We start from the raw sequence: 16,519 nt of genomic DNA, 5'->3' as shown, positions 1-16,519 counted from the left end.
CAAGGCGGCGCTTCGAGCCAAGCCGCATGGAGCGTGGGGCAAAATAGCGAAGCCTTCGGGGTGGCAACCTCTCAGGCTTACGTGCCCCATATGGTGGACCGGGACTACGCACTGGAAGATGACCACGGCTCGTTCCTCAGGCCAGGCTAGGAGGAAGAGGCGCCAGAAGCTGAGTCTTTCCGGGAGCCTCAGGGAAGCCTCACTAACCACGCTGGCGGCAGTAGCTATCGGGTACCACTAATTCCTCAGGAGCAAGCTTATGCTAACCATGGGTCGCAAAGAGTTCAGGTCACTGCAGCGGAAGACTGCCCCAGCTCGGCATCCTCCCTTCCGCCAGGAGGGGCGCATTGGGGGCAGCAGGAGAGGGGCCAGGAGCCAGGCCCCTCCCCACGGCGTGCGGAGCAAGTTGTTTCTCGGAGGTAGGCCCTCTACCGGGGAGGTGCTGCAAAGCCTGCCCCCGGCAGAGGACCCGTGGTTGTTGGGGGAACCACTAGCGTCCCCTTACCCCATTGGCATCGTCCTTGGTTCCCGGTCGTCATCAATGGTGGTCAAGGGTGGCGCAAGGTGGGGCCCTTGTCTGGCGATATGAAGCAAGGCCGGTACCTGTGAAGAAGACCCAGTGCCTGTGAAGCTCACCTCCCATGACACTCTCACGTAATAATGAGTTGGGGTTGTACACGCCCCGGAGTCTCCGGAGAGCCGCCCTCGAGCCTTGGGGGCTCCCTCCCACGCCCAGTGGTAGCACTTAGCTCCGCGCTGGTGAGAAGACGTCTAAGACTAGACTAGGTGCCGGACGCGGCCTTTTGCTTTTTACCTCCCTGTCGGTGTCAAAACCGATGGATCTCGGGTAGGGGGTCCCGAACTATGCGTCTAGGCGGATGGTAACAGCAGACAAGGGACACGATGTTTTTACCCAGGTTCAGGCCCTCTAGATGGAGGTAAAACCCTACTCCTGCTTGATTGATATTGATGATATGGGTAGTACAAGAGTAGATCTACCACGAGATCAGAGAGGCTAAATCCTAGAAGCTAGCCTATTGTATGATTGTTGTTCGTCCTATGGACTAAAACCCTCCGGTTTATATAGGCACCGAAGAGGGTTAGGGTTACACAGAGTCGGTTACAATGGTAGGAGATCTACATATCCGTATCGCCAAGCTTGCCTTCCACGCCAAGAAAAGTCCCATCCGGAAACGGGACAAAGTCTTCAATCTTGTATCTTCATAGTCCAGGAGTCCAGCCAATGGTTATAGTCCGGCTATCCGGACACCCCCTAATCCGGGACTCCCTCAGTAGCCCCCGAACCAGACCTCAATGGCGATGAGTCCGGCGTGTAGATTGTCTTCGGCATTGCAAGGAGGGTTCTTCTCCAAATCCTGTGTACCTGTTGAATAGCGTCCGGCTTCCTGTGAATATTGTGCTCCTTGGCTTCATGTGAATATTGCGCTCCTCGGCTTCCACGCCCAATAATGGCCATCTTCCACGTGTTGAACGAATGCGAAAAGCCAGGGTATTTTTACATTTATCCCCCTAGCTGCGCGAATGAGCTGCCTATAAAAGAGACGAGGATCTAGATCCGAATCACACCATCCTCCCTTCGCAAGCATTCATCAGAGCGCATCTGACAGAAATCCATTCCATCATGGACAGTCGACGCGGCTCCTCCTCTCGCCCTCCCAGCCCTCAGCCTGGAGATTGGGAGAGATGCTCCGTCCCGCACAGTGAGCTAGTGGCGCTCCAAACCGAGGGATTTCTTCCCCCAGCCTTCATGGTTCCGGTTCGAGCCGGACTCGCCACCTATAAGGGCGGAAAGGAAGCGGAGAGCGTCCCCAGCCCCTCCAAAGGAGAGCGAGTATGCCTTGTCTCTTATTTGATAAGAGGGCTCGGATTTCCAATTCATCCGTTTCTCCGGGGGCTCCTGGAGTTCTACGGCCTCCGGTTGCACAACCTTACGCCTGCCTCCATTTTGCATATCGCGGGTTTCGTGGCCCTTTGCGAGCTGTTTTTGGGCATCGAGGCTCATTTTGCGCTGTGGAAGAAGTTGTTCTGCCTTGTGCCCCGTTCTCATGAGGGGTCAATATATCAAGTGGGCGGAGCAGAACTATGGCGCATCACCGGGACCGGATATCTATCCGGAACCCCGAAGAAGGCGTCCAAAGACTGGCCTTCGGCATGGTTTTATATAGAAGATGTCTCCCTGCCGGACCCTATTCGGGTCGGCCTCCTGAGTTTAATAACGCTCCTTTCAAGAAATGCCTAAGCTGGCGTCCACGGAGCCCTCAGAAGGAAAACGACAGGGACGTCCTTTACCTAATGAGCCGGATAAGGTTGTTAGCTCATTCCGGACTGACCGTGATCGGGGTCATGGCCACATGCATTATGCGGGGGGTGCAGCCGCCCCAGTATAGAGGCCACCCCATGTGGGATTTCAACGGGGAGGATGACGCCACCCGCTGCGGCCGTAAGGGGCCGGGATCGGTCGCCGATCTGATGAAGATCTTGTCCGCATTGTAGAAGGGAAAAGAGGAGGAATTTCTCCGCGTCAATCCACAGGGCGGATTTTCTATGCACAATCCTCCGAGCTGGGTAAGCGGACATTTCTTTTTGCCTATCCAATCCATATTCCCATAGTCAAGTATCTCATTTTGTGATTTCGGTGCAGGAACTGCGCCAGGCCGTAAAGGACATAAACAGCCCGCCTCCACAACCCGAGGATCCAGAAAGGTTCCTCGATCCGGCCTCCCAAGAGGATCCGGACATATCGGTGGAGCTGATTGATGGGGTATTTCACCAACTGAGCATCGATAATGCCTTGGTTGCCATCACAGCCGATTACCCCGGAATACTTCCAGCCTCGCAGGTAACTGAGACCGAAGTCCCAATACTTTGAAAATGACCCATCCGTGCTTATTTTTGATCACCGTATACCGATGGTGTTTCTCAGGGGGCGCCTTTGAGGCGGAAGGCCGAGCCCGCGGCGGCTAGCCAACAAGGGGCAGCACGGCCCAGCAGGCTAAAAAGAAATGCGGTCCGGATCGAAACTCCGGTGCAACGGTACGGCATGTCACCTTACTCCCAGGCTTTATTCCCGGGAGGCATACTAACGCTCATGCTTTTTCAGGAAGAAGAGCGCTCGCCGGACTGTATCCGGAGAGGTTGCCAATCAATCCTCCACTTGCCAGGCTCCAAAGCCAGGTCCAGAAGCGGAGGCGAACACGAGGCGTGCGTTAGATGCTCCTCCGACAGAGGATGCCGACAGGTTATCTGCCACCAATTCCAAGGTGGAGAGTGCCATGAATCACAGGCGTCGCGGGACAGTTCTTCGCGACGCATGTTTCTCCCCAGAGGCATTGGATGCCTTTAATTCGGGAGATGCGCACCTCCGTGCCGCTCAAAATGGTCTAGCCAGAGCCACGGAGCAGTATGTAAAAGACATACGGGTGAGAAAATTTGACAGTTATATATGCCAGTAGCCCCCGAGACTTGAAATAGTTAGAATAACTGATTTAAGGAACATTTATTGTGCAGGATCTTATAGAAAAGAATACCCAACTGTCCCAGGAGCTGGAGGAGTGCAAAGCCCAACTTGAGGCCGCACTAGCCGCAGCGGGGGAAGCCAAAGAGACCCCCTCTGGTAATATATGCTTCAAAAGATAAGTAGTTTGTGAAGTGCGGCGTGTGTATAAGTCTGACAATAATATTGCAGATGGCGCCGGGATAGATCCGGACAAGCAACAGCTCATGCTCCGGTTAAAGGCCGGCGAGAATGTGCTTGGGAACGTAGTAATTTCAAAAAACTTCCTATGCACATGCAAGATCATGGTGATGCATAGCAACGAGAGGGGAGAGTGTTGTCCACGTACCCTCGTAGACCGTAAGCGGAAGCGTTATGACAATGCGGTTGATGTAGTCGTACGTCTTCACGATCCGACCGATCCAAGCACCGAACGTACGACACCTCCGAGTTCAGCACACGTTCAGCTCGATGACGATCCCTGGACTCCAATCCAGCAGGGTGTCGGGGATGAGTTCCATCAGCACGATGGCGTGGTGACGATGATAATGTTCTACCGATGCAGGGTTTCGCCCAAGCACCGCAATGATATGATCGAGCTGGAATATGGTGCAGGGGGGCACCGCACACGGCTAAGGAACGATCACGATGATCAACTTGTGTGTCATGGGGTGCCCCCTGCCCCCGTATATAAAGGAGCAAGGGGAGGAGGGCCGGCCAAGGAGGAGGAGGCGCGCCCAAGGGGGGAGTCCTACTCCCACCGGGAGTAGGACTCCTCCTTTCCTAGTAGGAGTAGGAGAGAAGGAAGGGGAAGAGAGAAGGGAAGGAAGGATGGGGTGCGGCCCCTCCCCCTAGTCCAATTCGGACTAGGCCTTGGGGGGGCGTGCAGCCTGCCCTAGGCAGCCCCTCTCTCTTTCCCGTATGGCCCAATAAGGCCCAATACTTCTCCCGCCGCGAATTCCCGTAACTCTCCGTTACTCCGATAAATACCCGAATCACTCGGAACCTTTCCGAAGTCCGAATATAGTCGTCCAATATATCGATCTTTATGTCTCGACCATTTCGAGACTCCTCGTCATGTCCCCGATCTCATCCGGGACTCCGACCTCTTCGATGCATCAAAACTCATAAACTCATAATATAACTGTCATCGAAACCTTAAGCGTGCGGACCCTACGGGTTCGAGAACAATGTAGACATGACCGAGATACGTTTCTGGTCAATAACCAATAGCGGAACATGGATGCTCATATTGGCTCCTACATATTCTATGAAGATCTTTATTGGTCAAACCGCATAACAACATACGTTGTTCCCTTTGTCATCGGTATGTTACTTGCCCGAGATTCGATCATCGGTATCTCAATACCTAGTTCAATCTCGTTACCGGCAAGTCTCTTTACTCGTTATGTAATGCATCATTCCGCAACTAACTCATTAGTTACATTGCTTGCAAGGCTTATAGTGATGTGCATTACCGAGAGGGCCCAGAGATACATCTCCGATAATCGGAGTGACAAATCCTAATCTCGAAATACGCCAACTCAACATGTACCTTCAGATACACCTGTAGAGCTCCTTTATAATCACCCAGTTACGTTGTGACGTTTGGTAGGACACAAAGTGTTCCTCCAGTAAACGGGAGTTGCATAATCTCATAGTTGTAGGAACATGTATAAGTCATGAAGAAAGCAATAGCAACATACTAAACGATCAAGTGCTAAGCTAACGGAATGGGTCAAGTCAATCACATCATTCTCCTAATGATGTGATCCCGTTAATCAAATGATAACTCATGTCTATGGGTAGGAAACTTAACCATCTTTGATTCACGAGCTAGTCAAGTAGAGGCATACTAGTGACACTATGTTTGTCTATGTATTCACACATGTATTATGTTTCCGGTTAATACAATTCTAGCATGAATAATAAACATTTATCATGAAATAAGGAAATAAATAATAACTTTATTATTGCCTCTAGGGCATATTTCCTTCAGTCTCCCACTTGCACTAGAGTCAATAATCTAGTTCACATCGCCATGTGATTTAACACCAATATTCATATCTGTATATGATTAACACCCATAGTTCACATCGTCATGTGACCAACACCCAAAGGGTTTACTAGAGTCAATAATATAGTTCACATCGTTATGTGATTAACACCCAAAGAGTACTAAGGTGTGATCATGTTTTGCTCATGAGAGAAGCTTAGTCAACGGGTCTGTCACATTCAGAGCCGTATGTATTTTGCAAGTATTCTATGTTTACAATGCTCTGCACGGAGCTACTCTAGCTAATTGCTCCCACTTTCAATATGCATCCAGACTGAGACTTAGAGTCATCTGGATTGGTGTAACAGCTTGCACCGATGTAACTCTTTACGACGGGTTTTTTTATCACCTCCATAATCGAGAAATATTTCCTTAGTCCTCACTAAGGATATTCTTGACCAATGTCCAGTGATCTACTCCTAGATCACTGTTGTACTCCCTTGCCAAATTCAGAGCAAGGTATACAATAGGTCTGGTACATAGCATAGCATACTTTATAGAACCTATGACTGAGGCATAGGGAATGACTTTCATTCTATTTTCTATTTTCTGCCGTGGTCGGGATTTGAGTCTTACTCAATTTCACACATTTGCAACACAGGCAAGAACTCTTTCTTTGACTGTTCCATTTTGAACTACTTCAAAATCTTGACAAGGTATGTACTTATTGAAAAACTTATAAAGCATCTTGATCTATCTCAATAGATCTTGATGCTCAATATGTAAGCAGCTTCAGCGAGGTCTTTCATTGAAAACCTTTTATTCAAGTATCCCTTTATGCTATCCAGAAATTCTATATCATTTCTGGTTAACAATATGTCATCTACATATAATATCAGAAATGCTACAGAGCTCCCACTCACTTTCTTGTAAATACAGGCTTCTCCAAAAGTCTATATAAAACCATATGCTTTGATCACACTATCAAAGCGTTTATTCCAACTCCGAGATGCTTGCACCAGTCCATAAATGGATCGCTGGAGCTTGCACACTTTGTTAGCACCTTTTGGATCGACAAAACCTTCCGGTTGCATCATATACAACTCTTCTTCCAGAAATCCATTCAGGAATGCAGTTTTGACATCCATTTGCCAAATTTCATAATCATAAAATGCAGCAATTGCTAACATGATTCGGACAGACTTAAGCATCGCTACGGGTGAGAAAGTCTCATCGTAGTCAACCCCTTGAACTTGTCGAAAACCTTTCACAACAAGTCGAGCTTTGTAGACAGTTACATTACCATCAGCGTCAGTCTTCTTCTTGAAGATCCATTTATTCTCAATGGCTTGCCGATCATTGGGCAAGTCAAGCTAAGTCCATACTTTGTTCTCATACATGGATCCCATCTCATATTTCATGGCTTCAAGCCATTTTGCGGAATCTGGGCTCATCATTGCTTCCTCATAGTTCGTAGGTTCGTCATGGTCAAGTAACATGACTTCCAGAATAGGATTACCGTACCACTCTGGTGAGGATCTTACTCTGGTAGACCTATGAGGTTCAGTAGAAACTTGATCTGAAGTTTCATGATCAATATCATTAGCTTCCTCACTAATTGGTGTAGTTGTCACAGGAACCGGTTCCTGTGATGAACTACTTTCCAATAAGGGAGCAGGTACAGTTACCTCATCAAGTTCTACTTTCCTCCCACTCACTTCTTTCGAGAGAAACTCCTTCTCTAGAAAGGATCCATTCTTAGCAACAAATGTTTTGCCTTCGGATATGTGATAGAAGGTGTACCCAACAGTTTCCTTTGGGTATTCTATGAAGACGCACTTCTTCGATTTGGGTTCGAGCTTATCAGGTTGAAACCTTTTTCACATAAGCATTGCAACTCCAAACTTTAAGAAACGATAGCTTAGGTTTACTGATAAACCATAGTTCATACGGTGTCGTCTCAACGGATTTAGATGGTGCCCTATTTAAAGTGAATGCAGCTGTCTTTAATGCATAACCCCAAAACAATAGTGGTAAATCGGTAAGATATATCATATATCGCACCATATCCAATAAAGTGCGGTTACGACGTTCAGACACACCATTACGCTGTGGTGTTCCATGTGGCGTGAACTGTGAAACTATTCCACATTGTTTAAAATGAAGGCCAAACTCGTAACTCAAATATTCTTCTCTATGATCAGATTGTAGAAACTTTATTTTTCTTGTTACGATGATTCTCCACTTCACTCTGAAATTCTTTGAACTTTTCAAATGTTTCAGACTTGTGCTTCATTAAGTAGATATATGCATATCTGCTCAAATCATCTGTGAAGGTCAGAAAATAACGATACCCGCCACGAGCATCAACACTCATTGGACCGCATACATTGGTATGTATTATTTCCAACAAGTTAGTAGCTCGTTCCATTGTTTCGGAGAACGGAGTTTTAGTCATCTTGCCAAAAAGGCACGGTTCGCAAGCATCAAATGATTCATAACCAAGTGATTCCAAAAATCCATCTTTATGGAGTTTCTTCATGCGCTTTACACCGATATGACCCAAACGGCAGTGCCACAAATAAGTTGCACTATCATTATTAACTTTGCATCTTTTGGCATCAATATTATGAATATGTGTATCACTACGATCGAGATCCAACAAACTATTTTTATTGGGTGTATGACCATTTGAAGGTTTTATTCATGTAAAGAGAACAACAATTATTCTCTGACTTTAAATGAATAACCATATTGCAATAAACATGATCAAATCATATTCATGCTCAACGCAAACGCCAAATAACATTTATTTAGGTTTAACAGTAATCCCGAAAGTATAGGGAGTGTGCGATGATGATTATATCAATCTTGGAACTACTTCCAACACTCATCGTCACTTCCCCTTCAACTAGTCTCTGTTTATTTTGTAACTCCTGTTTCGAGTTACTAATCTTAGCAACCGAACAAGTATCAAATACTCAGGGGCTACTATAAACACTAGTAAGGCACACATCAATAACCTGTATATCAAATATACCCTTGTTTACTTTGCCATCCTTCTTATCCACCAAATATTCAGGGCATTTCCGCTTCCAATGACCATTTCCTTTGCAGTGTAAGCACTCAGTTTTAGGCTTTGGTCCAACTTTGGTCTTCTTCACGGGAGTGACAACTTGTTTGTCATTCTACTTGAAGTTTCCCTTTCTTTCCCTTTGCCCTTTTATTGAAACTAGTGGTCTTGTCAATCATCGACACTTGATGCTCTATCTTGATTTCTACCTTCATCGATTTCAACATCACGAAGAGCTCGAGAATAGTTTTCATCATCCCTTGCATACTATAGTTCATCATGAAATTCTAGTAACTTAGTGATGGTGACTAGAGAATTCTGTCAATCACTATCTTATCTGGAAGATTAACTCCCACTTGATTCCAGCGATTAAAGTACCCAGACAATCTGAGCACATGCTCACTAGTTGAGCGATTCTCCTCCATCTTTTAGCTATAGAACTTGTTGGAGACTTCATATCTCTCAACACGGGTATTTGCTTGAAATATTAACTTCAATACCTTGAACATCTTATATGGTCCATGACGTTCAAAACGTCTTTGAAGTCCCGATTCTAAGCCGTTAAGCATGGTGCACTAAATTATCAAGTAGTCATCATATTGAGCTAGCCAGACGTTCATAACGTCTGCATCTGCTCCTGCAATAGGTCTCTCACCTAGCGGTGCATTAAGGACATAATTCTTCCATGCAGCAATGAGGATAAACCTCAGATCACGGATCCAATCCGCATCATTGCTACTAACATTTTTCAACACAATTTTCTCTAGGAACATATCAAAATAAACATATGAAAGCAACAACGCGAGCTATTGATCTACAACATAATTTGCAAAATACTACCAGGACAAAGTTCATGATAAATTTAAGTTCAATTAATCATATTACTTAAGAACTCCCACTTAGACAGACATCTCTCTAGTCATCTAAGTGATCACGTGATCCAAATCAACTAAACCATGTCTGATCATCACGTGAGATGGAGTAGTTTTCAATGGTGAACATCACTATGTTGATCATATCTACTATATGATTCACGCTCGACCTTTCGGTCTCCGTGTTCCGAGGCCATATCTGTATATGCTAGGCTCGTCAAGTTTAACCTGAGTATTCCGCGTGTGCAACTGTTTTGCACCCGTTGTATTTGAACGTAGAGCCTATCACACCCGATCATCACGTGGTGTCTCAGCATGAAGAACTTTCGCAACGGTGCATACTCAGGGAGAACACTTCTTTATAATTAGTGAGAGATCATCTTATAATTCTACCGTCAATCAAAGCAAAATAAGATGCATAAAGGATAAACATCACATGCAATCAATATAAGTGATATGATATGGCCATCATCATCTTGTGCTTGTGATCTCCATCTCCGAAGCACCGTCATGATCACCATCGTCACCGGCGCGACACCTTGATCTCCATCGTAGCATCGTTATCGTTACGCCATCTATTGCTTCTACGACTATCGCTACCGCTTAGTGATAAAGTAAAGAAATTACAGGGCGTTTGCATTTCATACAATAAAGCGACAACCATATGGCTCCTGCCAGTTGCCGATAACTTCGGTTACAAAACATGATCATCTCATACAATAAAATATAGCATCACGTCTTGACCATATCACATCACAACATGTCCTGCAAAAACAAGTTAGACATCCTCTACTTTGTTGTTGCAAATTTTACGTGGCTGCTACGGGCTGAGCAAGAACCGTTCTTACCAACGCATCAAAACCACAACGATAGTTCGTCAAGTTAGTGTTGTTTTAACCTTCGCAAGGACCGGGCGTAGCCACACTCGGTACAACTAAAGTGAGAGAGACAGACACCCGCCAGTCACCTTTAAGCACGAGTGCTCGTAATGGTGAAACCAGTCTCGCGTAAGCGTACGCGTAATGTCGGTCCGGACCGCTTCATCTCACAATACCGTTGAACCAAAGTATGACATGATGGTAAGCAGTATGACTTGTATCACCCACAACTCACTTGTGTTCTACTCGTGCATATGACATCTACGCATAAAACCAGGCTCGGATGCCACTGTTGGGAACGTAGTAATTTCAAAAAAGTTCCTACGCACACGCAAGATCATGGTGATGCATAGCAACGAGAGGGGAGAGTGTTGTCCACGTACCCTCATAGACCGTAAGCGGAAGCGTTATGACAATGCGGTTGATGAAGTCGTACGTCTTCATGATTCGACCGATCCAAGCACCGAACGTACGGCACCTCCGAGTTCAGCACACATTCAGCTCGATGACGATCCCCAGACTCCAATCCAGCAGGGACTCGGGGATGAGTTCCATCAGCACGACGGCGTGGTGACGATGATGATGTTCTACAGACGCAGGGCTTCGCCTAAGCACCGCAACGATATGATCGAGGTGGAATATGGTGGAGGGGGGGCACCGCACATGGCTAAGGAACGATCATGATGATCAACTTGTGTGTTATGGGGTGCCCCCCTGCCCCGTATATAAAGGAGCAAGGGGGAGGGCCGGCCAAGGAGGAGGCGCGCCCAAGGGGAGAGTCCTACTCCCACCGGGAGTAGGACTCCTCCTTTCCTAGTAGGAGTAGGAGAGAAGGAAGAGGAAGAGAGAAGGGAAGGAAGGAGGGGGTGCGGCCCCTCCCCCTAGTCCAATTCGGACTAAGCCTTGGGGGGTGTGCAGCCTGCCCTAGGCAGCCCCTCTCTCTTTCCCATATGGCCCAATAAGGCCCAATACTTCTCCTCGGCGAATTCCCGTAACTCTCCGGTACTCCGATAAATACCCGAATCACTCGGAACCTTTCCGAAGTCCGAATATAGTCATCCAATATATCGATCTTTACGTCTCGACCATTTCGAGACTCCTCGTCATGTCCCCGATCTCATCCGGGACTCCGAACTCTTCGGTACATCACAACTCATAAACTCATAATATAACTATCATCGAAACCTTAAGCGTGCGGACCCTACAGGTTCGAGAACAATGTAGACATGACCGAGACACGTTTCTGGTTAATAACCAATAGCGGAACCTGGATGCTTATATTGGCTCCTACATATTCTACGAAGATCTTTATCGGTCAAACCGCATAACAACATACGTTGTTCCCTTTGTCATCGGTATGTTACTTGCCCGAGATTCGATCGTCGGTATCTCAATACCTAGTTCAATCTCGTTACCGGCAAGTCTCTTTACTCATTATGTAATGCATCATTCCACAACTAACTCATTAGTTACATTGCTTGCAAGGCTTATAGTGATTTGCATTACCGAGAGGGCCCAGAGATACCTCTCCGACAATCGGAGTGACAAATCCTAATCTCAAAATACGCCAACTCAACATGTACCTTCGGAGACACTTGTAGAGCTCCTTTATAATCACCCAGTTACGTTGTGACGTTTGGTAGCACACAAAGTGTTCCTCCGGTAAACGGGAGTTGCATAATCTCATAGTTGTAGGAACATGCATAAGTCATGAAGAAAGCAATAGCAACATACTAAACGATCAAGTGCTAAGCTAACGGAATGGGTCAAGTCAATCACATCATTTTCCTAATGATGTGATCCCGTTAATCAAATGACAACTCATGTCTATGGCTAGGAAACTTAACCATCTTTGATTCACGAGCTAGTCAAGTAGAGGCATACTAGTGACACTATGTTTGTCTATGTATTCACACATGTATTATGTTTCCGGTTAATACAATTCTAGCATGAATAATAAACATTTATCATGAAATAAGGAAATAAATAATAACTTTAGTATTGCCTCTAGGGCATATTTCCTTCACTTACAAGGGTGAGGCAAGAGAAAAATAATCTCCAAGATGCCAACACCCAACTGGGTGAGGAACTAAAGGATGTTCGTGCCCAGCTTTCTGACTCCGTTAAGGAGAATCGGCGGCTTCGACGCGGCATTTTTAGTAAGTGCTTGAACGAACTTTGAAAAAGAGTTTGGCGAGGAAGTCGACTAACAGAGTTATGTCTATAGGTATGCTCACAGGCCGTCCTGCAGAGGAAATGCTCGGTTCTACGGGTGACCTTCTTCCCGAGCTCTTGCAAGTGCACGAACGAGTTCGGCAGGTGATGAAAGACGTCACCCAGGCCTTGTGGCCATCTGTCTCCCTGCCCGAAGGCCTTGGAGAGCTTGCAGACAGGCTTCACGGGGCGGCGGCGCTTCCGATTATGGAAGATATTAGCCTGTCGTCAAGGCTCCAGGGAGGCTTGGGCCATGGTGAAGATGCGGTACACGAAGGCTGACCCAAACCACATGACCAAGGTCGGACCTGTGGGGCCTGATGGGAAGGAGATCCCTGTGAGCTTAGTGTACGACCAAGTAGAGTTGGCCGCAAAGTATTCCCAGCAAGACTGTAAACTAGACAGCCTATTAGATGGCATTGAAGAGGAATACAATCAGTCAAATTGACTATGTAATTTAAGATGACATGAAAAATGCCTTCTAGCCGGATTGTAGATCATTTATCATAGTAGACCTTTTTGCTTCAACCTCGGGACCCAATAGTCCGGAGTGTGTCCGAATACCCTCGCGGTTATATAAGAACCGGGGTATGCATGGAGACCAGGCGTAGGGGTCATTAGTGCTTTATCAGACAAGTGCCCAACGAGTTATGTTATATTACATGGTTAGTAAGAAACATCTTCCAGGGAGAATAGTTCCGTTAGGGGTTCCTTTCCCTGGGAGGCATACCCTAAAGTGCATGTTCAGACTGCGAAAAAAGCAGAAAAACATCTAGGGGCAGATAAATAGGTATTAAATCATCTTTTTGTTCACCGACCGAATATTCCCTTAAGAACGCTAGCTTTCGGCTTCACCTAGTCTGAGGTACACATCCAGCTGACCCGGCAGTAACAATCGCAGAGGTGCTCCCTTTTCCACCTAGCCGAACAATCGGGAACGTAGGGGTAAGAACAGGAGCCAGGCAACCCAGCTTGGCCAAAACTTAAGTCATATCGATGCATATAATGGTGAATAAAAGGTACATGTGGAAGTGTGACGCATGTGTTGGGCATGAAGCCCGTATAAATAAGCTTTTTTTAAAGAAGCCCCCAGGTATAATGAGCGCAGATAGCGCGTCAAGTGTGTGCGAACAATGCGCAAACAAGCTTTCAAAGGCTGTAATAGAAAAATGAGGGAGAAGGAGAGAAACAGAAGACATCTAATATGTAAAATATAGACGGAGGAAGGAGACGAACTCAGAATCCGGCGCTAGGTGTAGAATCTTCGGAGACGGGCTGTGTTCCATGGGTTCGGCTCGAGTCGGTTATCCGATGCATCTCGCAGACGGTACGCTCCACCGGTCAGGACTTGGTCGATGGTAAAGGGACCTTCCCATTTGAGCTTGAGTTTGTCCTTTTTCTTGTCCAGCAGGCGTAGAACTAACTCACCAACGTTGTAAGTTTTGGCCCGTACTTCTCTGCTTTGATATCTTCGAGCTTGTTGTTGATAAAATGCGGAACGGACTTTTGCCACGTCATGCTCCTCCTCCAATGCGTCCAAACTGTCCTGCCAATCGAGCTCAGCTTCTCTTTCTTCTACATGCGCACGCGAGGTGAGTCATGAATTATGTCGCAGGGCAGAACTGCCTCTGCGCCGTATACCATAAAGAATGGTGTAAATCTGGTGGTGCGATTCGGAGTGGTCCGCAGCCCCCAGAGTACGGAGTCAAGCTCCTCTACCCAGTGCGTGTTAGATTCCTTGAGGGACCGCACTAATCTGGGTTTGATGCCGCTCATGATTAGATCATTTGCTCGCTTGACTTGACCGTTAGTTTGAGGGTGATAGACTGAAGCATAGTCGAGCTTGATGCCCATGTTTTTGCACCAGAGTTTGACCTCGTCAGCCATAAAGTTCGTGCCTTTATCAGTGATGATGCTATGGGGGATGCCGTAACGGTGTACGACCCCTGATATGAAGTCTATCAACGGTCCGGATTCGGCCGTCTTAACGGGTTTGGCCTCTATCCATTTAGTGAATTTATCCACCATGACCAGTAGGTATTTTTGCTTGTGGGTTCCTCCTTTAAGGGGTCCAACCATGTCAAGCCCCCAGACAACAAAGGGCCAGGTTATGGGTATAGTTTTGAGGGTGGTGGGTGGCATGTGGCTTTGATTAGCAAAGAGCTGGCAACCGACGCATCGTTGGACTAAGTCCTGAGCATCTGCCCTGGCCGTTGGCCAATAAAATCTTGTACGGAAGGCCTTGCCTACAAGGGCCCGGGCTGCGGCGTGGTGCCCGCCGAGTCCGGCATGAATTTCAGCCAGAAGATTCTGCCCTTCCTCTTCGGAGATACACCTTTGAAGGACTCCGGTTGTGCTTTTCTTGTAAAGCTCTCCCTCATGGACCTTATAGGCTTTAGATCGCTGCACTATGCAGCGGGCCTCATTTTGGTCCTCCTGAAGTTCCTGACTGGTTAGGTAGGCTAGGAATGGTTCCGTCCACGGGGCAATGACTGCCATTATTACGTGGGTTGAAGATGTTACTTCATTGGCAGAACCACCAATTGTGTCAGAATGTTCGGTGTCGGGCAGTGCGGTTGGATCCGGGTTGTTATTTCCGGATTCCCCCTCCCATAGTACGGACGGCTTGAACAGCCTCTCTAGGAAGATGTTGGGAGGGACGGCCTCGCGCTTTGCACCAATGCACGCCAATACGTCTGCTGCCTGGTTGTTATCCCGGGCTATATGGTGGAATTCGAGCCCTTCAAACCGAGATGACAATTTTAGGAAGGCGTTGCGATAAGCTGCCACTTTCGGATCCTTGGCATCAAAGTCTCCATTTATTTGGGATATCGCAAGCTTCGAATCCCCGCACACCTCTAGGCGTTGAATGCCCATGGAGACTGCCATCCGGAGGCCATGTAGAAGGGCCTCGTATTCGGCTGCGTTGTTGGAGTCCGTATACATTATCTGGAGTACGTATTAAATCGTATCTCCGGTTGGGGACGTCAAAACGACGCCAGCCCCCAGACCAGCCAACATTTTGGAGCCGTTGAAGTGCATGATCCAGTTGGAATATGCGCCGTACTCTTTAGGGAGTTCGGCTTTAGTCCATTCGGCGACGAAGTCGGCCAAAACTTGCGACTTAATAGCTCGCCATGGCTTATAGGTTATGTCGAACGGGAGGAGCTCAATGACCCATTTGGCAATCCGGCCCGTCGCGTCGCGGTTGTTTATAATGTCATTAAGGGTTACTTCGGAGGCTACTGTTATTGAACACTCTTGAAAGTAGTGTCACAGCTTCCGGGGTGCCATGAACAACGCGTACGCTATTTTTTGATAATGCGGGTACCGTGACTTGCATGGAGTTAGGACAGTGGACACGTAGTAAACTGGTTTTTTAAGGGGGAACTTGTGTCCGTCCGTTTCTCGTTCGACAACAAGCACTGCGCTCACAACTTGATGAGTTGCCGTGATATACAATAGCATTGGCTCGCCCATGTTGGGCGCGGCCAGGACCGGGTTTGTTGCCAATATGGCTTTTATTTCTTCGAGCCCGGCCATGGCGCCATCTGTCCACTCGAAGTGTTCGGTGCGTCAGAGGAGGCGATAAAGGGGTAATGCCTTTTCTCCTAAACGGGAGATAAAGCGGCTTAAAGCCGCCACGCATCCCGTCAATTTTTGTATTTGTTTGAGGTCCTTTGGGATATCCAATTGTGACAGAGCTCGGATCTTGGCTGGGTTTGCTTTAATTCCTCTACCGGATACAATGACGCCCAAGAGCTTTCCGGCTGGTACGCTGAAAACGCATTTTTCTGGGTTAAGCTTAAAGTCATATGTTCGGAGATTATCGAACGTGAGCCTCAAATCATCTACTAGAGTTTCAACGTGCTTGGTTTTGACGACCACATCGTCTACGTATGCCTCCACTGTTTTGCCGATCTGGTTTGCCAGACATGTCTGAATCATGCGCTGATATGTTGCGCCGGCGTT

The sequence above is a fragment of the Triticum aestivum genome, chromosome 3B (genome assembly GCF_018294505.1).
Source record: "Triticum aestivum cultivar Chinese Spring chromosome 3B, IWGSC CS RefSeq v2.1, whole genome shotgun sequence".
Taxonomy (NCBI): Eukaryota; Viridiplantae; Streptophyta; class Magnoliopsida; order Poales; family Poaceae; genus Triticum; species Triticum aestivum.
This window is presented reverse-complemented; position numbering follows the sequence as displayed.